At 34.2% G+C, this 26,261-nt stretch overlaps 1 protein-coding gene across 2 annotated transcripts in view; it reads left to right on the top strand.

Moving 5' to 3' along the window:
• The first annotated feature begins 497 nt into the window (after positions 1-497).
• The window catches only part of LOC125261152 (protein P200-like), a 46,333-nt gene continuing 20,569 nt past the window's right edge, over positions 498-26,261 (top strand). For both annotated transcript variants that reach the window (XM_048179756.1, XM_048179757.1), the window contains exons 1-4: positions 498-703; positions 786-902; positions 25,762-25,875; positions 26,068-26,169. The gene's annotated coding sequence lies outside the window, so the exon portion shown is untranslated. The remainder of the gene's footprint in view (positions 704-785; positions 903-25,761; positions 25,876-26,067; positions 26,170-26,261) is intronic.

Here is a 26,261-nt window from a genome sequence, read left to right on the forward strand (position 1 = left end):
ACATCAGTGATATAGCCTTCATTCATAAATGCCATTAAACAAATATTTAAAATATACTGTGTTTAAGTTGTTTCTTGTTCTAGGACAAGATTTTTGTCTTTCAGAATTATCCATGATTTCTGTGAAATTGAAACTTATTGGCTCTGTTTAAACAGGTTGCTCAAATTTCCTGTGTAGGTGTTGGCCATATACAACTAACTAGATATTATTCTATTATTTAACTGCTTCCTGTTTCAACTTCCCATCCTCCTCACTGAATCCTAATCCCTAAAGCCTTTCTAATTAAATAGAATTTTCTTTCTTCTGCAGAACACAAGCAGATATTTACTTTCTTCTGTTGAACACTTCTGTGTTCCAGACATACTGGATTTGAATGACATGAGGGAAATAAAAGATGATAGAATTTTCATTTTTGTGAGAGCTATCACTTTAAGAATGTTGGTTAGACCTATACATTTATTGCAATTCCTTATTAAACCTTCCTTGATCTTTAATTGCCATTAAATTAAGTAAATTATGTAAGCTTAAGTTTCTGTTTCAAGAAATGGGTATATTTCTGTTACACTTTCATTTTCTCATGAAGACCCTCCCCTTTTGATAAGCTATAAAATGGGCACTGAAACAGACGTTATTTCATTCTCCTCCTGATCAAAGATGGATCTGCAAATCTCAGTTTTTCTTCTCTTCATTCTTTTCACTGCAGGTACAAAGACAAATAATGTTTGTGAAGTTACTGAGAATAATAACAGATCACTGATGCATCTCTCTCTGTTTTATTACTACAGGACACTCTCTCGGCTGTTATGAGTGCAAGAGTATAACGGGTTCTTGTGCGGGACAAACGGTAAAAACATGTCCCAGTGGATCTCTTCAGTGCGCGAGTTCAACAGTTGTGGTACAAAGTAAGTCCAATATGATTGAAATTTATGCTATTATTTACTGGTGCTGCAACAGAACAACTACTCGTTTTTCTGGCAGAATTTACAATTACAATCACAGAATACACTGTTAAAAATAAATGTAAATCTACAGGTAATGGTCTGTATTTTTTTTACAGATTTTTCCCGTTTTGTCATTATACACTGAAATGCATGTTGTTTTACAGATATTTGCTGTAATTTAATTTTCCACTATTAAATTTACAGGGAATTGCATGTATTTTAGTATTACATTAAATTTCTGTTTTTTAAAAGAAATGTTCTGTATTTTTACAGAAAAATTTGTAAATTTACATAAAATGTTGATTTAATATTTTACAGATTTTTTTTCTGTAAAAATAGAAAAAAGGGAACAAATGTATAACTACAGAAATCAACAGCCATTCAACATGTTTTTCCTCTTCCATTTAAGATAATGAAAGTTGAAAGTTAGTTTTTTAAGGTTCAATTATAGTATTGGTACATATGGTGTGTAGGCCTTCTATATATTATGCATTGTTTATTTTAGTAATATTTTAACCTCAACTTGCACATATGCTTATTTTGAAACTGCTGATTGGCCTTGACTTATTCTCCTCTAAATTTCCTGAACACATCTATTATTGATATGTACATTTTATGTTTTTCCAAATCGAGCTGCAAATGCGTAGCTTTTTGTGTGTGTGTGTGTGTGTGTGTGTGTGTGTGTGTGTGTGTGTGTGTGTGTGTGTGCGCGCGCGCGCCGCCGATTACTTTTCCGTTAGTCCCGCCCACAACAGTTCCCGGTAAGGGGTGCGTTTCCCAAAGCGAACTATGGTCGTAAGTTCCGTCGTTACCAATAGAGTTCAATGGGACTTACGACCATAGTTCACCAACGATGCTTTCGGGAAACGCACCCCAGAGCCGTACAGTGATGGAAGGGCGAGCGCCGCGGGTAATTTGAATTTATTTCAGGGCAGGCTATGCTTTTGGGTCGTGAGATTAACAGTAGTGTAAAGGGTCCGTGTATCTTTTGGTCATTCGTTTTTTGATGTAATAATGAAATCGGAAAATGAAAAACTGCACCTTTTTCGTTTTTCTTTTTTTTCAAACAAAACGAAAAACAAGAATTCGGCTTGATTTTTCGTTTTTCGTTCAAGGGTAGAAAATGAATAAACAACTTGAATATTTGATCTCAACACGTGGGCGGGAATGAAACGCCCCTTTCCGCTGATTGGTCAACCAAACATTAAACTGTGCCGTCATCAGTTCTTCCGCTGTTCAGAGCAGCAGAATAATAGTCCTTCGCTGCGATGGACTTAATGCATTTATTGCAACTATAAAATCACTTTTAAATTTACATTTAATCTTAATCTCTATCTCTTGATCTTTATCTCTCAAACAGCCAGATAAGACGAATGACTTAAGACACAAATCGAGGCAGAGCCTATAGACAAGGCTTTCTTCTGTGTGTCCATAAAAACGCGTGTTTAGCTCAGAAATAGGCTATTATAATCATCATACCTCAGAAATAACAATTTACTTCGCATCTGCACTCACAACTACCTAATAGCCAACACCTTTTACACACTGCCTGTTTTATTATTGCTGACCACCTATCAAAATCTGTGTGGCAACGCTGCGCGACTCAAGCGACAGCACAGAGATAGCGGCACGCACTCAAGAATTGCGTGCGCAAATGCGCCAGCGCGCGCTGCATTTAATTACTTTATTATAGCTTAAATAAAGCGCAAAAGAAACTACGAGCAATGACCGTCGTTGTTCTGTTGTAAGCTAAGTCATGAAATTACCAAACATGCGATTAAAGCTGCCTCAAAACTGAGCATGCATGTATTTGTTGACATGGTTTTAAATTGTCATCCAATTTGTTGGCCTTAAAGGGATAGTTCACCCAAAAATGAAAATTTGATGTTTATCTGCTTACCCCCAGCGCATCCAAGATGTAGGTGTGTTTGTTTCTTCAGTAGAACACAAATGATGATTTTTAACCGCTGCTGTCTGTCAGTGGTATAATGCAAGTCAGCGGGAACTTGGACTATAAGAGTAAATAAAACACGACAGACAAATCCAAATTAAACCCTGCGGCTCGTGACGACACATTGATGTCTTAAGACACGAAACGATCGGTTTGTGTGAGAAACCGAACAGTATTTATATCATTTTTACCTCTAATACACCACTATGTCCAACTGCATTCATCACTCGATTTGTTTGGTCTGATCGCGCTCTGACAACGGCAGTGATGTCTCGCGCATATACTTCAATGAGAGCGAGACATCACTGCCGTTGTCACTGCCGTGTTTTATTTACTCTTATAGTCCAAGTTCCCGCTGACTTGCATGATACCACTGACAGACGGCAGCGGTTGCAGTTAAAAATCATAATTTGTGTTCTACTGAAGAAACAAACACACCTACATCTTGGATGCTCTGGGGGTAAGCAGATAAACATCAAATTTTCATTTTTGGGTGAACTATCCCTTTAAAACGTCTTAAACATATGTACACCAGGGAAATCTAAATTTTCGGGGGAGCATGCCCCCGTACCCCCCTAGCAAACTACATTTTCTGACCTCGGTTTATGAAACCCTGCGTACGGCCCGGCTTATTCTATCTAATGAAATATGAGGTAAATGTGCATTTCTCCAAATGTGCTCACTTTTGGACTTAAAGTTTGTAAGTGTGTATGCACTGTGATCAAAAATAAAAAAACCCTATTGAATGTAAAGGTTTGTGTCTCGTTATTCTATTAATTACTGCTGATTGATTTTGCATTTCTATCAGAAATTAAGAATTATTAGTGTCATTGTAGTGGTGCAAATATCTCAGCTATCTAATACTTCAAATCTCAAGGTTAAATCAGAAGATGTTTTGTAAAAATGTTTCTGTAACAGCTGCCAAAAATAGTATATAGCTCCACTGCGGTTTTTAACAATTAAAAAATAAATAAATAAATAAACCTTTTCAAAACATCCCCCCCTCTGTTTTTTTTTCACAAATCGCACCCTGCACAGATGTCATAACTTTTGTTTTAGGCAATACGCTGAGATTATTTAATTAATATTAAGTATTGGCCGGCTAACAGATGGCATACAGAATGGTTATTTTCTCTGCAAACTAAACCTCCAAAGCAAATAAAGTCACAGAACCGTTGTGCGACTGACTCGCATTAGGCACACAGTGTTTCTTTCCTGAATGAATAAGAGTCTTTGAACAACCCATTGACGATATTCAGTGACCAATTAATATAGATAATTAATACAGCCACTTGATTTTATTCCTGAATGAATCAGCACTTTGAACGAATCGAAAAATTAATAAATGACTCCTTCTTTAACACAATGACTTACCGCCACCTAGTGGCGATATTACTTTCAGAATCCAATTATTATTTAATCTTGTCATTTCATATTTCGGAATAAAAATGTTGCTTAAAATATTTATCTCATTATATTATACAGTTGTAATTAATGTGTACATGTATTTACTGTAAGTAGCTCTGAAAGCATCATGCAGTTGACTGATACTGATTTAACTGATAGCAGCCTGTCATATTATTCTAATTTATTTGACTACATTTAAGAATTTAACATTATAGATAGCATACATATTTAATAAGTTTAGGAAAGAAATATATAACGGTAAAAAAAATAATACCCCTGAAAGTAATTTGTCCCATATAAGTTAATTTCTGACACTGGTAGATGGCATTAAATATGAAAACCTTTCATCTCTGGTTTATTGTACAAAGTCTTATTTCAGGGTTTTATTCATATAACTCAAACAAGTTCACCGTAAAATCGTTATGTCAAATTCAAGATAATGACATTATGATATCCATCTGTTGACTGAATAAAAATCATAATAGAACTATAATAGATGTGCTGTGAACATTATCTACGATGGTGGTCAGCAATAATAAAACAGTCAGCGTGTCAAAGGTGTTGGCTATTAGGTAGTTGTGAGTGCAGGTGCGAAGTAAATTGTTATTTCTGAGATAAACTAACAATGATTATAATATTTCTGAGCTAAACGCGTTTTTATGGACACACAGAAGAAAGCCTTGTCTATAGGCTCTGCCTCGATTTGTGTCTCAAGTCATTCGTCTTATCTGGCTGTTTGAGAGATAAAGATCAAGAGATAGAGATTAAGATTAAATGTAAATTTAAAAGTGATTATATAGTTGCAATAAATGCATTAAGTCCATCGCAGCGAAGGATTATTATTCTGCTGCTCTGAACAACGGAAGAACTGATGACGGCACAGTTTAATGTTTGGTTGACCAATCAGCGGAAAGGGGCGTTTCATTCCCGCCCACATGTTGAGATCAAATATTCAAGTTGTTGTTCATATTCTACCCCTGAACGAAAAACGAAAAATCAAGCCGAATTCTTGTTTTTCGTTTTGTTTGAAAAAAATGAAAAAAACGAAAAAGGTGCCGTTTTTCATTTTCCGATTTCATTATTAAATCAAAAAACGAATGACCAAAAGATACACGGTCCGTGTACGTTTTGATAGTTTGTTTTCCAATTTGAAATGAAATACGCAGAAACGAGAAAATGGTCGTTTCCCGTTTTTTCGTTTGTTAAAAAAAAAACGGAAAAACGAGATTTTGACTCGATTTTCGTTTTTTTCGGGTCACGGATAGAAAACGGAAACACGACTTCAAAACTCGTTTTCCACATGTGGGCGGTCATTACACGCCCCTTTCAGCCGACTGGTCAATCAAATCTGAGCCAGTGACGTCATCTTCAGTTCGTTCAACAAAATAATAGTCCTCTGCCGCTATATCAGTATGTTAACCTTTCCTGTTTCTGTTTCCTAACTGTGGTTGGGAGACACAGGGGAGATCCGTCTTCTCCAGGGCCGGAAGTTCTCCTCCCGGGGTTAACTCCCTAAACTTCACGCTGCTTAGTGCGATGGTAGCATAAAAAAAAACAAGGAGGCCGTCTTGCCGAAGAATTTAGGTGCTTTATTTTGCTGGCTGCACTGAAATACGCTGCACACAGCTAACTACCTGCACCGGTCACCGTCTCCCTCTCACACACACTCTTCCGCTGCTCGCGGGGATCAGACAGGAGGGGAGGGGCGCGCCTCGGACACGCGCTCTCACTCACTCTCATTCACACAAACACACTGAGCTGTCCTAAACTAAACACGTTGAAGACACATCCCACAACAAGTAGATGTCATAAATCGGCTTTCTTCTGTGCAACCTAACGCGTATTTCACAGAAATATGTTTGCACACCCTAGTGAAAAAAAAGTATACTTTATTGTATTTTAAATATATTCGCTTTTTCTATAGTACACTGCAAATATACTAACAAAAAATGTACTATCATTAAATATATAAAAAGTATATTAGTATCATATTTTCACAATGCAACTTTTAACACACTTTAAAATAATTGTACTTTAGTATATTTTCTAAAAATATATTTTAGAAAAATATACTTGAAGTGTAAGTTCAGTTTATTTTTTAAAAGTGTATTTATTTGCACTTTATAAAAATATATTTGAGGTATATTTTAACAGTGTGCTGAAAATGTTCATTGTAACAATGCACTGAAAGTATATTTAAAAAATACATTATTTAATATCCTGAAGTTGTAGTGTATCTAATGTTAAATTTGAGTATATTTTTTAAGTTTACTTCTTCATCCTTGGAATTCATTATATTACTTGTGCTATTTATTTCAGTATGAATGCATTACAAGCCCATTTAGTATATGCAGTGTAGCCTATAGAATTTCCAAATAAGTGTAAATGTTTAATTAAGTTTACACTGGCAGAATCATTTTACAATCGTACACACAAATCTATATTAAACAACACACCAGCAGCACAAGTAATGCGAAAAAATATGTTGAGTGGTTAAACTTATAGGAATTCAAATGTCTCTTCAACTTGGTCTGTGACCAATCAGATTTTGTTGCTCACTGCCTTCGGCCAATCACAGCTGCTGACGTCACGGTCGTCGTCTGAATCTCCTCGCTCAGTCACTCAGGTGAAGTATAATGTCGCAATGTATAATTTATTTAATAAAACACTGAAAGCGCAATATAGCGCTCAATCTTGGGAATTCTGACCAGTTCAATCAAGTGACATCGCAGGCTGACCGTGATGGCGACGACAACCGGCTAATCTAATGGCCTACGCGATCCTGAAAGAACCGGAGAAAAGTGCTGCTATTGGGAGGTGAGTTGTAGTCTACCAGTTAACAAACTTTATTTTATTTTCTTTAACAAATGGAGAGTGATATTTCGGCTTGATATCTCCTTTTTGAGTTTGTGTGTGGTGGTTTATGGCACATGTTTGTATGCAGCACCAAAACATTCATATGATTGGTCAAATCGGCCCGTATTCTGTACGATATTAATTCATAAAGTGTTTTATGCTTGACTATGTACCGAAAACAATATCGACATGCCATTCTGATACAGTTCCCTGCTGCTAATCCTCATTTACTGTTCAAAAATAGTATTGGTTCAATGTAGGATTTAGACAGACTATTGTAAACGTGAATAAAGAGTTGAACATGCTGTCTTATATCTTTGGTATATTCTGTCAACAGATGCTGTTCTTCACGAGTCTCTGCGGTCATCATTGTGCCATCAGACACAATGAGAAGCTCATCAGAAAATGGAATATAATGTGTAATTTGTATTTGTGTATAGAGGGTCACCATGGTCCAATATATATATATATATTTTTTTTTAATGAAAAACATGGTAAGTTTTGCTGAATCTAAGTTTAAATAAAAACTATTGGATTTGTCAATGAAATATGTCTCTTCATTATGTTCTTATATTTTATTTAATTTAGTGGCCTTGAAAACAAATGCATTCAACTTTGGGAAAATGTGTTAAACTGTATTTAAATAGTAGCACAACTGTATTGTGTGAGATTATGTAATTCAAAGTACAGTAGTCAACATTTGAAGTGGATCAAAAAAGTTAGGACAACTTTGATTAAAGGTTTTGATCCGCTTCAAATGTTGACTATATTATACAAAGTAGAAGTAATAGCAAAGTGTATAGTTATTGACTGCAAAGTGTGTAATGTTTAATATTTGGAATAAGCCAAAGGTACTGCGCATACAGTATATACTATAATATATTCAGTGTATATTGCTTTTGTTTTGTAATGTACTTAAATCACAAATAAAGTGTACTTGTAACACAAAGTGTACTCATAACAGAAATAAAGTATACTTATAACACAAATAAAAGTATACTTATAATGCAAAGTATATTATAACAAAAAATTATACTTTTAACACAAATGAAGTATACTTATAACACAAATTAAGTACACTTTAATATCACTAATCAAGCATGCAATTAGTCCCTACACAGACATATACTTAAAGTGTACTAAGTATACTTGAAGTTGTTCCAATTTAGTACACATAATTATACTAAATATACTTAGTTGTATTTTAATACTACTTAATTTCAACTTAAATATACTTAGTACAAAATTAGTTGTTTCAAAATAGCACACTTTAAATGAACTAATCATTAACACACTTGAAATATACTAATAATTAGTCTTGCTGCAAGTATACTTAGTATACTTTTTTTTCACTAGGGCAGATAAAAAAAAGTTTAAAAACCCTACAGTAAATTTAATTAAGTCTTTTTTTTAAGCTGTCATTGTTTTTTTTATAATGTAAAATGTAAATGCCTCTACATCTGTTAAGCGCATGACATCCTTTGGGATACTACCACCGATCAATAGGCTATAGTACATAATGATAGACTATTCTCTATAGATCAGTGGCTACTGGACTCATTTTTTTTCTTATTTTAATGTTTTGTTTACATTTTATAGCCTACATTTAAATTCAATCATTTAGCAGACGCATTCCTTGCATGGCTATATAGTAGACTATGAAGTCATATTAGAAAATAGGCTATCCACTGTGTGGCAACACCTAATAACGGTATCACCATCGGGGGCCTTGTTAGTTTTCCTTACTTATAAATGGCCATGCAGATTTTATCTCTTAAATTAAACACTTTTATGAACACAGTGAACATTATTATACGTCACAGTTTACTTGCTATCCTCACTTTTTCTGTCTTTCCTTCGCTTTTGAATGAATTAAATGGCCCTGAACATTTTACTTTCAATTTCGATTTAACGGCAATTGGCGATTCTGCGTCAGCTGCTTTAGTGGACAACAGCAAAAAAAAAACTCTTGTATATTGAACATAGAACTTTTATTATCTTTGTAATTATTTTATTTTGTAAATATTCGTGGCTTAAACAGCGGGAAAATTTACTGTATGCATATATGATAAATGTCTGTGAATCATTAAAAAAATCCCAGGGGGTTAGTTTTAGCCTACATGTACAAATAGCAGAATAAACAACAGAACATGAGGATTCATCATCATCACGCACCTGCCGCGCTTCTGTGAACGGAGAAAAAAGGATTCAATTATATAAAACGAATAAATAGGCCTATGCGCGAAATTTATTTCACTTAAGTAATTAACATATTACCAAAATGAAAGGGGAAAAAAATGCGACAATATGAGTGTCGGTTCATTTTTGAGACGTTCACAGAAAGGAAACCGAGACGGCAGAAAATTTCTTTGTTTATTTTACGAGCAGTGTTTTGTTTTTATTGTGAGTGTACAAAAATAATAGGCCTATTTAACCCTTCGCAGATTCGAATGGTGTTACATATAGGCTATTTGACCATAAATGTCTGAGTATTTTAAGTTGTTTCCGCTTTTATAAGAAAATTCAAGTGAACGCGTCGGCGCCTAACGCGCACACACATCAGTTTTAGTAACTTGACATCACAGCCTGTTAACTGTCAAAATAACATAGCCTATTCAACCAAATATATAAAAAGTTATACTGCTCATTTTAAGTAGTCTGTAGGCTATACAATAAAAGCGTTCAAATAATAAATATAGTTTAGCCTCCAAATCGTGAATATTGAAACATTTGGATTTGTGTCAAATTAGAGAGGTAGTTATAACGCCGGTTTCTGTTTCAGTTCAGCTTTAAATTAATTCGTTTTATATATATTATTTTTGTCATAACTGAAATAGCTATGTAGCTGTAATTTTGATCTTTAATGTTTGATCTTTACATATTCCCTCAATCTTTTAACCAAAGGGTTATTAACATTAGCCTATATATTCAGCAGGCAATGTTAGGCTATATAAAATAAATAGAGAGATGAGCTATTGTTCGTTTTTCAAAACTGCTTACACTACTTATTTATTGTGATTTATTCTATTTATTCAAAATAGAATAAAATAAAAACTAGATTTTTTTTTTGTTGTTTTTTTTTTTTTTTTTTTTTTTTGGAAAACAAACTATCAAAACGTACACGGACCATACACGGACCGTAAAGCAATCATAAAGAGCAGTCGTCGTGGGCAGGAGAATTTATTTGAACGGTCCGTGTACGTTTTGATAGTTTGTTTTCCAATTTGAAATGAAATATGCAGAAACGAGAAAACGGCCGTTTCCCGTTTTTTCGTTTGTTAAAAAAAACGGGAAAACGAGATTTTGACTCGATTTTCGGTTTTTTCGGGTCACGGATAGAAAACGGAAACATGACTTCAAAACTCGTTTTCCACATGTGGGCGGTCATTACACGCCCCTTTCAGCCGATTGGTCTATCAAATCTGAGCCAGTGACGTCATTTTCAGTTCGTTCAACAAAATAACAGTCCTCTGCCGCTATATCAGTAGATGTCATAAATCGGCTTTCTTCTGTGCAACCTAACGCGTATTTCACAGAAATATTTGCACAGATAAAAAAAAGTTTAAAAAACCTAGAGTAAATTTAATTAAGTCTGTTTTTAAGCTGTCATTGTGTTTTTAAAATGTAAAATGTAAATGCCTCTACATCTGTTACCAAGCGCATGACATCCTTTGGGCTACTACCACCGATCAATAGGCTATACATAATGATAGACTATTCTCTATTATAGATCAGTGGCTACTGCACTCATTTTTTTTTTTTTTTTTTTTTTTTCTTATTTTAATGTTTTGAAACATTTTATACATTTAAGTTCAATCATTTAGCAGACGCATTCCTTGCAGTAGACTATGCAGTCATATTAGAAAATAGGCTATCCACTAGGTGGCAACACCTAATAACGGTATCACCATCGGGGGGCTTTTTAGTTTTCCTTAGCTTATAAATGGCCATACAGATTTTATCTCTTAAATTAAACACTTTTATGAACACAGTGAACATTATTATATGTCACAGTTTTCTTGCTATCCTCACTTTTTCTGTCTTTCCTTCGCTTTTGAATGAATTAGCTATAAATGGCCCTGAACATTTTACTTTCAATTTCGATTTAACGGCTATTGGCGATTCTGCGTCAATTGCTTTAGCGGACAACAGCAAAACAAAAACTCTCGTATATTAAACATAGAACTTTTATTATCTTTGTAATTATTTTATTATTTTTATCATCTTTGTAATTATTTTATTTTGTAAATATTCGTGGCTTAAACAGCGGGAAAATTTATGCAGTTCTGTGGATGTTTTGAAAAACTTAAACTAAACGAAAATTATTGTTGCCTTGTCAATATAATTTCAGTTCCCCCCCTGACTTTCAACTGATGCGATCATCGTTTCATTAACCGACAAGATTATATTAAATTAGAATTAAACGAAATTTGATAAATGTCTGTGAATCATTAAAAAAAATCCCAGGGGTTTAGTTTTAGCCTACATGAACAAATAGCAGAATAAACAACAGAACATGAGGATTCATCATCATCACGCACCTGCAGCGCTTCTGTGAAGGGAGAAAAAAAGGATTAACTTAAAAGGAATAAATAGGCCTAGCCTATGTCTATGCGCGAAATTTATTTCACTTAAATAATTAACATATTACTAAAATGAAAGGGGAAAAAATGCGACAATATGAGTGTCGGTTCATTTTTGAGAAGTTCACAGAAAGGAAACCGAGACGGCAGAAAATTTCTTTGTTTATTTTACAAGCAATGTTTTGTTTTTATTGTGAGTGTACAAAAATAATAGGCCTATTTAACCCTTCACAGATTCGAATGGTGTTACATATATTTGACCATAAATGTCTGAGTATTTTAAGTTGTTTCCGCTTTTATAAGAAAATTCAAGTGAACGCGTCGGCGCATCACACGCAACATCAGTTTTAGTAACTTGACATCACAGCCTGTTAACTGTCAAAATAACATACATTCAACCAAATATATAAAAAGTTATACTGCGCATTTTAAGTAGTCTGTGTAGGCTACAATAAAAGCGTTTAAATAATAAATATAGTTTAGCCTCCAAATCGTGAATATTGAAACATTTGGATTTGTGTCAAATTAGAGAGGTAATAATGCCGGTTTCTGTTTCAGTTCAGCTTTACATTAATTCGTTTTGGCTTAACATTTATATATTATTTTTGTCATAACTAAAATAGCTATGTAGCTGTAATTTCGATCTTTAATGTTTGATCTTTACATATTCCCTTAATCTTTTAACCAAATGGGTTATTAACATTAGCCTATATTCAGCAGACAATGTTAGGCTAAATAAAATAAATAAATAAAGAGAGATGAGCTATTGTTCGTTTTTCAAAATTGCTTACACTACTTATTTATTGTGATTTATAATATTTATTCAAAATAGAATTATTATTATTTTTTTTTAATCTGTGCTTTTCATCCGCTCCTCTGTGTGGGTAGTGCAGTTTCACTATGCATATTAAACTACAAACAGCATTACAACAGTCTGTGTGCTGATTAACATTTCTGAAATAAATATTTCTGTGAAATACGCGTTAGGTTGCACAGAAGAAAGCCGATTTATGACATATACTGATATAGCGGCAGAGGACTGTTATTTTGTTGAACGAACTGAAGATGACGTCACTGGCTCAGATTTGATTGACCAATCGGCTGAAAGGGGCGTGTAATGACCGCCCACATGTGGAAAACGAGTTTTGAAGTCGTGTTTCCATTTTCAATCCGTGACCCGAAAAACGAAAATCGAGTCAAAATATCGTTTTCCCGTTTTTTTTTTAACAAACTGCGTGTTTCATTTCAAATTGGAAAACAAACTATCAAAACGTACACGGACCTTGAACACATCCGTCCATCCATTCTTTGGAACAGTGTGAGGAAAAACGAAAAACTAACACGTCCTTTCAGCGAGAAGACCACAGCGGACATCATACCAACCGATCACTGGCTGAGGTAAGAGTAAAATTCTACATGTGTGTGTGATATTTTATATCGTGTGCCTACACTTATTGTTAATAGTTTTGAAAAAGCTAATGTTAGTATTTCTAAACGGTGTTCAGACACATAACGTAAGGTAACTGCCGTTGAAAGCAAAACTGCAGCAGGTATCTTTCAATTTGCCAGTTTTAAACCAAGAAAGGTAAGTTATTTATGAAGTCCATTCAAGTGTTTATATCTTCGTTCAGATGTGATAGTACCGCCATTTTTTCAATCTCTTTTGATACACTGAACGATTAACACTCTTAATGTGGCTAACTGCCACTCTGCAGCCTGTACAACTTAACGTTATACTATAAGTCTATACATGAAAGCAGATGAGAGTACAATATGAACAACATTATAAATTAAATATTCTGAGCGCATCTGCTTGCAAACATGAGTAGTATGCATATATTAGTGTTATAATAAATACTAATAATAGAAAAAAATATTACATGACCTGAGTAAATTGTAATTCCAGATCAAAGAAGGTTGAGGATTTGCATTGTCTCAGGAAAACATATGCTGGCATGTTTGAATGAATGTAATATACAACTAATTTTTTATTTCTTTATGATTTCAGGTCATGTGGAAAGACTGGAGATCTACAGCAGCATTGCAGTCCAGGTGTGGAAAGTGTACTATTCTTATACAAAAAATTCTTTGTTTACATCTTTCATGCTGCTGTTCTGTACAGTATTTTTTGTTGTAATTGTAACTAGAATCATTCAGAAACATGGCTTTTCCTATCACTGCTATCCTGACACACATCTCTACTTTTCATTCCAGCCAGATGATCTACCAGTTAGCTGCTCTCATCTCAGCCTGCTTGATAGAAATGACCTTCACCTTCAACTCCACCTTGCCAAGACAGAAGTTCTTGTGGTTTCAACCACCCATCCTTTGTGTTATAATCAATCCGTTAAACTTCACAGACTACAGTGCTGGAACTGCTTGATCTTGAAGATTTGCCCAGTACAACATTGGGAAGACCAGGCCATTCCTATCGGAAAAAGCTACACAACAGAACAACAACTGGCTCTGCAAGCCATATACGCCCTCCAGAAGCTTGCGCTCTGAAAGTGAACAGCATCTTGTGGTGCCATCCCAAAGGGGCACAAACTCACTTTAACTGACCTTTACCTGGACTGTTCCATGCTGGTGGAATAACCTGACTAACTCAAACCATTTTCAAGAGACTGCTAAAGATGCATTTTTTTGTGTGTGAACAATTGTCCTGATGATACTATCTGATTAACTGAAAAAAATAATTTATATGCATACTGTGCTAGACTAACTGGAAATTGTCATTGTACTTATTGTTGCATCCATTCCCAGGTGAAAAAAAAAAGTACATTTCTATAATGTACTTAAAGTGCTCTATTTTCGTGCACTAATTTTGTACTTAATATACTAAAAATGTATCTTTAGTACTTCTTAAGATAATCTTGAGAACATCTAAATGTACTCAACTGTGCTATTTTGAGACACCATGAAATATGAACTAAAATGTTCTTTTAATATACTATCTCTGTATTTAAAAAATATATTTAATTACCACTTGTAGTACACTATGGATTCAAATGTACTATAAGTGGTATCTAAATACATTTTTTTTAAATACAGAGATAGTATATTAAAAGCACATTTAAGTTCATATTTCATGGTGTCTCAAAATAGCACAGTTGAGTACACTTAGATGTTCTTAAGATGGTCTTAAGAAGTACTAAAGATACATTTTTAGTATATTAAGTACAAAATTAGTGCACTTGTACTTTTTTTACTTTTTTTCACCTAGGTTGTACTCCTTGTAGTCACTTTGGATAAAATGTAATCCTATGTATAAAATAACAGCAATATTACAGTATAAAAGTATACAGAAATTGTCTTTTAATGTAGATGTTCTATATACTAAGCTTTAATTTCCTATAGTTTAAGTAACTTACCATACATGTGCATTTTCCTTTGATTAAATGTATTTGGTACTATATTTTGTTAATTTAACAGAAATTGGTTTATATTTTTATGCTGTAGCGAAAATTAACTCAAAGGGGAAATATTAATAATTATTCATAACTCATTATGATTATTAATTATGATTAATTATGAATATGCAAATCCGTTAATCAGATTAACTGGACGTAGCTACATTAAAATTAACATTACAATCAGTTCACCTGTTCGTCCAGTGAACGCTCAGTGTTGATTGTTTATTAATTCTAAGAAATGTCAATTTCCAAGTTATGGAAAAATAATATTTCTTATTGTACTGTACTACTCAGAGCACGTAGTCCGGATCTATCACTTAAGAGGCAATACATTAGCAGACGGAGTCAGAATTAAACGTGTATTGTGCACAATCTTTATTAGCTAACTCACAAACACATAACTAAACTAACAAACACATAACATAACATACATAAAGGGTCACACACACACACACACGCACACGCAAGTCAGAATGAGTAATGATAGAGTTGAACCGGAAGAGATGCTGTTACTAGAGCTACATGAAATGTCAAAGGCAATCTGGAAAGGACTCATCAGTTTCTTTTAGCAATAGCAAAGGTAAGTCTTTACAAATCAATACTAAATCGCTGTTTAGCATTAAAATGTATGATACTTGCAAGATGCCTTTAGGCTGAGGAGCGTCGGATCTGCAGGTTGAGGATAACTCTTGACGTTATCGTCTGAAGTTGTTGCCAGTCTGTTGGGTGATGAGCACATGGCTGGGTGTTGTAGGCCAGGGGCCTACCAGCCTTGCGGCCGGGCCTAGAGAGGCCGGCCGCAAGGAGATTTGTTCGGTCCAGAAGCAAGGAAGAAGAGAGAGGAGTGTCACTGTTCACTGGGTTTTAACCTCTGGTCAAAGTCACACCTCTCAGTTGTTGACCGGACCAATGAAGATGTTGTAATTCTGGGTGGCAACACCCCTCCTGTCAGGGCTTTTACAACCCAGAAAGATTAACAAGCTGAGTTCTTGAATCAGATCTATTAAAGATTCTTGTAATACTGATGTGTTGCACAGGTATGGACATACCGCATACACAAGCATTTAAATCTTCCCACTACGAACGTATAGACACTAAACATGGCATGATTGAAGTTACCGTGCAGGTCATAACATTTAACAATCATCAAACATGTAAATACAATGAGTACAATACAACATCAGTAATAATGGATACCATTTCCTGAGAAGGATTCATTTATAGCACAGTCTGTCTATACATTAATGCCATAGAGTCTGTGTTCTGTGTGGAAAATGCAGGGAAGATGCAGATTTTCTGTGTCTCTACTCTGTTCTCCATGCGGCAACCACATTCCTCAGCGCAATAAACTTGTAACTGAAAACTTCCCGGGGGATGGGGACAGACTCCAGAGTGAGCTTAAAACTGTTAGTTAACTAACCAATAATTGTGTCTGATTTGCCTCAGTCATTACAATGCATTTCTAAGTAATTAATGTATAGATTGATTGTAGTTGTGAGTGGTTCTGTAAAAATAAAGATCAATACTGTAAAATGCAAACATTTGTTTTTGAATTTGTGCTAAGTGCATTTTTATAAATAATTTCTTAGTTATTGTACATGGAAAATCTATATTTTAAAAGTAAATAACTGTAGATGGACAGAGCAGCTTGATAAAATAACTCATAAAAACCTCATTTTCTATGTAATCTGACATAATTTATCAGTTTTTTTCACGGTTTAATAAATTATTATTAACAGTAATATACTGTAATTTAATGAATTTTGACTGTAAAGTCTGTTCTGTATTTTTACAGTTTTTGTATGTAATTTTGTGAAATGGTTATTTGCTGTAATTTAACGGAATCTGTCTGGAAACTCTGCTGCCAGACTTTTTACCGTTTTATTACAGGATTTTTTTTTACAGTGTATTCTACATATTTCTGATATTTAATCTGTTTTCTCTGATTATTTTGCATAATTTTTGAAATGAGAAATGCAACATTTTGACATACAGTTGTAAGAAAGTATGTGAACCACTTGCAGAATCTGTGAAAATGTGAAGAGAAATTAACAATAAGATCATACAAAATGCATGTTGTTTTTTATTAAGTACTGTCCTGAGTAAGATATTTTACATAAAAGATCTTTACATAGAGTCCACAAGAGGGGGAAAAAAGCTGAATTTATTCAAATGGCCCCATTCAAAAGTATGTGAACCGGGGTGTTTTTTTGTTTTTTGTTTTTGTTTTTTGTGATGGTTGTTCATGAGTCTCTTGTTTGTTCTGAACAGTTAAACTGAGCTCTGTTCTTCAGAAAAATCCTCCAGGTCCTGCAGATTCTTCAGTTTAAGAAACTTAAGAAAATTTTAAGAGAAAACTTTTTTTTTTTTTTGTTTGGTGCATATTTGAACCCTTTCCAGCAGTGACTGTATGATTTTGAGATCTGTCTTTTCACACTGAGGACAATTGAGGGACTCAAACACAACCAGGGGCGGATCTAGAAAATTATTTATAGGCAAGGGGTGGCATGAGGACTATGAGGGGTGGCAACACCAAAGCAAGCGCCCATGCATAGTTTTTGGAGATTTATGGCCTGACATACACAATTGTGTTCACAAACATTGAATTACCAAAATAAATAACAATATTTCAATATCCATCACGGCACCAAGTAAAGGCACTATATGAAAAACATCAACGGATTTAAAATGAGTCTGACCTTGTATCACTAAAGGAGATGAGCAGTTTTATTAATATTACACAGGTTACTTCGATGGCATAAATCACATGTTTTAATGCAAGTTAAAGAACAACAAAATCTTGTTTTTTGCAAACAATTTTTGAGTTTCTGTTATTAACAGAGGTGGGAATGTCTGTGTGTGTTCACCCAGAACACCCTATCAACTACATACTCTAGCAACACCCCAGCAATTCCAGCAAGAGCCTAGCAACCACCCAGAATCTCCTAGCAACCACCTAGCAACACTTTAGCAATCACCCAGAACATCTATATTCTGGCCTAACTGACCAAACTATTTATGTTTTTTAAACAAGACTTTAAATTGGCTTTATGACAAGCCAGCATAAATTTGTCTTTTAAACTTTTAATCTAGTTGAAATGAAACAATTCAACATTTTCTCACAACTATAAACACAATCTCAAAACTATGCACCAACTTGTACAAACCACAGACTTCCAGGTCAAAATAAAATGTTTTAGTCAAAAACTTATTCTTGTCTGACAAAATCAAACTTTGGTCTCAGATGACACACAAAAAAAAAACCACTAGAAAAAAGAGAGTCTCTGCAACAGAGCGATAGATTGAAGCGCTGTAGCGCCTCTGATAGCAGCGACAACGAGCACTCAACATGATTTCAAAAACAACACATTCTAGCGCCAGATCGCCTATTATTAACACAAACTGATAATCAACTAGAGCTGTTTCTTTTGTATTACATATCCGTGCCGCGAGAGGTTTCAAAACGTGGTCGGGACAATGTCGACCCTTTCAAAAAGTGGTACACTGTAAAACACTTCCTGTAGAAATTACAGTAACTTACTGGCAGCAGTTTGCCAGTAACTTACTGTAAATTGAATTTACAGTAAAAATACTGTATTAATACAGTATTTACAGTACCATTTAACTTGCTGTAAACATATTTACAGTATAGTATTTTTTTGCTGTAAAAAATACAATAATTTTAAGGTCTTTTCTCTAGAAATATATTTTAATACAATCAAAAACATATAACTTTACACTGTAAAATTTCCTGTAATTCATTGTCCACTGTTTCTATTCACTATAAGGCTGTACAAATTGTAAATTACTGTATTTTAACAGGTCTCAGTAAATAATAAAAAGACAATGACAACTGTATAACGTTTATAATTTTGTTTTTAATTGTTCAATTGTAATACTTGAAATAACATTTTAATATTCTTGCAGACTGAACTTTCAGTTTCCTTCACAAAATCTGATATTCCCCAAGCCTGCAGTAACATTTATACATAAACGTTTAACATTACAGCATTTTAAAACAATTAATGAACAAATTCAGTCATAAGAACAATCTTAAAAACGTACAAATTTAAAATAACTCCGCAGTGGAATGTGTTTGCTCTCATACACTGAAGCGGTGTTAAAGTTAATGAGATAATTGAGTGATGATTGAGTGATGATTGACAATTAGTGGTGACACCTGATGTTAATAAGCAGAATCACTGAAGAAACAACAAGAGAAAAAGAGAGACACAACAACTACAACTGACTTCCAGCCATTAAACATTATTACACTTATTATTAACCAGTTTGATTTTATTTCTGTCATACATCAACAAAAGTTCTTACTGAGAATTAACAGATGTTTAGATGTTAATGTTTTAATGAAAGTTTAGTTTGAAGTCACCATGATGGTGAAAAGCATTTCCTTTAGTTGGGCACTTGACTATATTTATTAACATTAATTTATCTCTGGCTGCTCCAACTTTATGTTTGTAAAGCACATTTGTTATGGCCAGAGAAACTGGACTGCATTTCCCAAGTGTGCTGTGAGCGAAAATTGATCAATTTAGGTTTACAATGCTTTGGGAAGCACTGTCATAATGATTGTGTTTTCATGATGATATTCTCATTGTGAAATGGCCAGATTCATTGGAGACATCCAGTATTACCCGTTTACATAGATTTTATAATATTTCTTTACAGTACATCACTGTTACCGCTTGAGATCCAGCAGAGCTTTTATAATCTGAAGGGTTTTTTTTAAACACACACAGACATCAAGAATCAGCATATGACCCTCAACAATGGTGACAATCAAACAAAGTGCTTCATGTTGCAGTGCATGATGGGAGCCACCAATCAAAACTCATCCATGGCTCCCATCATGCATTGCTGCATGAATAAATTATGCAGCTGAATTGTCCTGTAATTTTCGTAGATTGTTCATGTTTGCTTTATTTTTCTGTTGTTTTGTTGTGACAGTAGCTTGTTTTGTGATGTTCAGAGTTGATCTGTTTGTCAGTATTTTGTATTTATTTATCGTCACCGTTCTTGAGAATCACATGCTGACTCTTGATGTCTGTGAGTTTAAACACTGAAGCTTCAGTGTGTAATGTATTTTTCTTAAAAAAAAAGTTTCTACTACTATTGGATCTCAAGCTGTAAAATCACAGGACTACAATCATTAATACTAAAGCTACACATCAAGCATATGGTCAGAGATTTCGACACTAAAGGACACCAGGCCACTGCATGATGACAATATCATCACCAAAACATATTGTGACCAGATCTTATTTTCTCTGACCATAACAAATGTGCTTTACAAACACAAAGTTGGAGCAATCAGAGAAAAATTAATAATAAAAGGTAAAGAGTCAAGAGCCCAACTAAAGCAAACGCTGACCTCTTTCATGGTGACTTGAAATGAAACATTCCATTAATTAACACCTTTTTTCTCTCTTTCCTTCAGTGATTCTGCTTATTAACATCAGGTGTCACCACTAATTGTCAATCATCACTCAATCATCAATCAATTATCCCATTAACTTTAACACTGCTTCAGTGTTACATGTCACATACAACAGAACTTAGATTTAACATCAGAAAAATAGCATAACATTTTAAATCATCAATATATAAAACAGAACAAAACATCTTTCATTCGGCTGAGAAAGGAGACGCTGGTGGAGTGTATTATAAATATATAAAAATCAGAAATATTTGAACATACAAAACAGATCTATGGCCCATTCAAATTTTGTCTTGGTCATCATGGCTTTAAAATGCTCGCCTGTTACAAATAGACATGCTCAGCAGGTATATTTTAAGATGTCAGTGCAAGTTTCTTTTAGTTAAAACAACTGACAGTTAACATTTCATTTAACATAAAAACAAACAAGGTTAACTAGTTGCTAACGATATTAAACTAAACTAACATTATATAGTTTAACCATACATATTTTGGTCCAGTGTCCTGTCGTCTTCGGCAGTGAAGCATGTCAAAACCCCATAAAGTCATAAAACTTTAAAACGCACACAAACATCAGCTGTCTGTCACACAGCTAGCCATGTAACGATGCTCGGCTCATTGTTGCCACGTCTGGGATTGGGATACTTTTACACTGTGCTGTGATTACACTACGTTTGGGATGGTTTTGTTGCGCAGACCTGGCAACCCTCCACTCCAAAACCCCACCCCTTTCACGCACTTCGAAGTGCGCGGCACCTGAATTGGGACACAGCTTACGATTTTATATTTTTTAAACAAATGAAAGGCAATGTGGATAAACATTCACAGCCACGATGTACAGAACACTCTCAAAGATATAGAAGAAAATAAATAAAAACATTCTGGATCAATAAACTTTAAAATATATATATTAATAATAACTACAGAAAGGCCATACTGCAGATAGATATACATTTCATATGTCGGCAAATCAAATTACATCGGCTAAATTATCTGTGCGAGCAAGCTTTAACTAATCTACAGCGCAACATTGATGCACCAAAAAACAAAAACAAAAAAATAATTAATTTAATAATAATAAAATATATATATATATATATATATATATATATATATATATATATATATATATATATATATATATATATATATATATATGTATGTTTTTTTTTTTTTTTATCAAACATTAATTTACAGAATTGAATTAGAACAGAATATACCATTCTAATAAATGAAAATAGCCTACTTAAAAAAATGAAATCTGTTCAAGTCAAACTGCAAAATGTCTGAAGTGCAGGGGAACATGTATTCAAAACACAAGCCAGAAATAGTTAAATTAGATAGCCCAGAGTGATTATGGTGAAAATGAAAGAAATTATTAAAATAACGAAAGTATAGCCAGAATTGTCAACTTGTCTTTTTAACTGCAGAGACAATAAACTGGAGTGGCAGTCTTTTTCCAAAAATCAAATTACATCCGGCTGAAATAGTTTGAAATCACTTTTAGCTACCCTGCCTGATGGAGAGAGAAAAATCCAGTCTTTCACGCGATCTGTCCAGTTTGGCGTTATTTTACTGTCAATTGTCGAGAGCACATTATTGTGACGCGAGAGCATATCAATGTAATGCGCGAGCGCAAATCTGTCCGCTCGCGCGCGGATTTCCTTTGCTCTCGCGCAAATCTGGACGCGCGCGCTCAAATATACAGTGCTCTCTTATGAACTGCCTCTCCTCTTGCTCAGATATTGCGTGTGCACGCTCAAACTGTTTCCTGCGTGCTCAAACGTGTCCTGCGCGCTCAAACTGCACATGTGCGCTCACGAATCTCTCCGTGCTCTTGCAGAAATTAATTTGCCTTTTGGATTAAATGCTGTCAAAAGTTATAAACCAATCAGAAGAGACGACTGATCCATGAAAATGCTACATGGAATCTTATTGGCTGAGAGTGAACTGTGCCTGGAATTCTTTCGACAAAGATATATATTTTATTTCTTTACAATTTAATAATATTTATCAAATGTAACCTAGTCTAACTGCATCACATTACAGGTCAAACCCCTATTTATCTAAACAAACAAACAAAAAATGTTTCTTAAAGTTATTGTGGTCATACGTTTTGTGTTGATTTAAAAAAAAAAAAAAAAGGTAACATTTTACAATAAGGTTTTTATTTGTTAACATTAGTTAATGTATTATCTAACATGAACTAACAATGTGCAATACATTACTGTAATTATTAATCTTTGTTAACGTTAAAAATACAGCTGTTTGTTGGTTGTTTACTTCACAGTGCATTTAATAATGTTAACAAATACAACATTTGATTTTAATAACGTATTAGTAAATGTTGAAATTAACATTAACAAATATTAATAAATGCTGAAGAAGAGCAATTCATTATTAGTTAATGTTAACTAATGCAGTTAAATAATGTTAACGCAACCTTATTGTAAAGTATTACCAACAAACATCTTCTGATTTAAGACCGAACAAGATCAGGGTCAAATCGTCATTCCCTTAATACTTAATATGGAGATCATATACCACCATAGTCAATTTCTTTTGAGGTCTGGTATAAAACATGACATACAAAAATACCTAAGCTCTTGTGTATGCACGATTAAGCAAAAGAACGCAATCTTATTCCTAAATGACAACGATTCGGTTATGTCTATTAAACCTTTTGAAATTACAATCATACCAGAATATTTAAACCTGCTTTTGCATTGCTGCTGAAAGCTATTGTCATGTGAAAGCTAAAGTCATGTAAGCTATATGTTTTAAACAGCTTCACAAAGTGTTTTCAACAACATACTATTGCTACATCTGTGTTGCAAACATTAAATAATAATGCAAGTATTGCAATAACAATTTATAGTCTGAATATACACTGATTTCAGCAATTAAAATAAGTAGCTAAATGAATGTTGAAACTAATGTTGTTACACTGTTCTGCCAGTAGGTGGTGACCAGTGACTGTTAAAATGTATTTGATGTATCAGAATGTATTTGATGTATCAGAATCATTAATTCCAGACCTCAAAAGAAATTGACTATGGTGGTATATGATCTCCACATTAAGTATTAAGGGAATGACGATTTGACCCTGATCTTGTTCGGTCTTAAATCAGAAGATGTTTGTTGGTAATACTTTACAATAAGGTTGCGTTAACATTATTTAACTGCATTAGTTAACATTAACTAATAATGAATTGCTCTTCTTCAGCATTTATTAATATTTGTTAATGTTAATTTCAACATTTACTAATACGTTATTATAATCAAATGTTGTATTTGTTAACATTATTAAATGCACTGTGAAGTAAACAACCAACAAACAGCTGTATTTTTAATGTTAACAAAGATTAATAATTACAGTAATGTATTGCACATTGTTAGTTCATGTTAGATAATACATTAACTAATGTTAACAAATAAAAACCTTATTGTAAAATGTTACCTATTTTTTTTTTTTAATTTCAACACAAAACGTATGACCACAATAACTTTAAGAAACATTTTTTGTTTGTTTGTTTAGATAAATAGGGGTTTGACCTGTAATGTGATGCAGTTAGACTAGGTTACATTTGATAAATATTATTAAATTGTAAAGAAATAAAATATATATTTTTGTCGAAAGAATTCCAGGCGCAGTTCACTCTCAGCCAATAAGATTCCACGTAGCATTTTCATGGATCAGTCGTCTCTTCTGATTGGTTTATAACTTTTGACAGCATTTAATCCAAAAGCAAATTAATTTCTGCAAGAGCACGGAGAGATTCGTGAGCGCACATGTGCAGTTTGAGCGCGCAGGACACGTTTGAGCACGCAGGAAACAGTTTGAGCGTGCACACGCAATATCTGAGCGAGAGGAGAGGCAGTTCATAAGAGAGCACTGTATATTTGAGCGCGCGCGTCCAGATTTGCGCGAGAGCAAAGGAAATCCGCGCGCGAGCGGACAGATTTGCGCGAGAGCAGAGGAAATCCGCGCGCGAGCGGACAGATTTGCGCTCGCGCATTACATTGATATGCTCTCGCGTCACAATAATGTGCTCTCGACAATTGACAGTAAAATAACGCCATATCTTTTCAAATAGCGCGCTATAGTCAGCTCGTTGGCCGGCAGAAGCGCGCCGCAGTGTTTGTCGTTGTTGAGTTCTAGGACATGAGCTGTTGGCACAACTTGCATCATACGTTTTTTTGATCATCTTTTACCATTTCAAAGTGCATCCAATTGTACACTTTATCCCAGACATTGTTGAAGATTTAATCCCTGCCGTAAAGATGCTCATCTGCCGGTCGGATCATGAAAGTGAAACTTAAATCGGTCACAGGTTGGATTTATTCACGCACATTCAAAAAATATATTAAAAGCTTCTTTCTTTTAACATTTTTATTTATAGTATTAACATAATAGGCTGTATATTAACCTACTGGGAAAGAACCAGTAGGCTATATCTATGTAAAATCAGATATTGAGCACCCCATATCTCTCTCATAACACCTCTGCGACGATTCGACTGTGAGATTGGTAGTCTTATCAGGCTCCTACTATCGAAGATTCGAATCGTCGACTATTCAGGGTCACCCCTAGTAAATTGTACTTATTTTTTCTTCCGGGAAACATGCAAGTATATTCTGTTGCTTCCCAGGGCAGTTCTAAATAAAAAGGAATGATATTTCAATAAAAGAAGAATTTGGACGACTTCATCCTGTTCAAAAGTTTTCACCTTTTTTCTGAAGAACAGAGCTCAGTTTAACTGCTCAGAACAAACATGAGACTCATGAACAACCATCACAAAACAAAAAAACAGTCATGGATCATCAGGTAACCACACACAGTATTGAGAATCAATGGTTCACATACTTATGTTTGAATAAATTCCTTGTAGACTATATGTAAACATCTCTTATGTAAAACATATTACTCAGGACAGTACTAAATAAAAAAATAAAAATATTAAAAAATTTTAAAAATAAATAAAAATGCTTTTTTTTTGTATGAGCTCTCACTTTTTCACATTTTCATATTCTGCAAGTGGTTCACATACTTTTTCTTGCAACTGTAGTTATAATTAAATTTTCCATTAAAAAAATGTGCAGTTTAATTGTTCTTTCCTGTATCATGTTTTTATATGTGACATCACTTCAAAAGTGAAGGCTAAAGATTGTGCTCCTGCCTGTCAAAGTGTGTCCCTGAACTTAGGCACTGTAAAGGTGACTTCTTCCTGCTGTAACACGGACAAGTGTAACCTCCAAGATCCTCCAGGTATTGTCCTTCAATGATCATGTGCAAATAACTATTCTGCAAAGTCAACACTCACTTTACTTCCAAATGACATTCAATCAGGAAATAAAACGCAGGGTGTGACTTTCTGTCACAAACTGATTGAATGGAGCAGCTAAAGGAGTGTTTCATTAGATGCTATATTTTATACAGAAAATTGTTTTCCTCCTGTAGATCCCTCTAAAAATGGAAAGACATGTTACACCTGTGATGGACAGAGCTGCACAACCATTTTGAGCTGTTTGGGGACTGAAGACCGCTGCATTAAAGCAACAGGTGAGAATATGGAAAAGAACAAGGATTAAAGTCATGATCTTTTAAACTCTCTTAGGTTTAAACATTTGACACAGATCAGATAAACCAACGTC

This window comes from Megalobrama amblycephala, unplaced genomic scaffold, assembly GCF_018812025.1.
Source record: "Megalobrama amblycephala isolate DHTTF-2021 unplaced genomic scaffold, ASM1881202v1 scaffold338, whole genome shotgun sequence".
Classification (NCBI taxonomy): Eukaryota; Metazoa; Chordata; class Actinopteri; order Cypriniformes; family Xenocyprididae; genus Megalobrama; species Megalobrama amblycephala.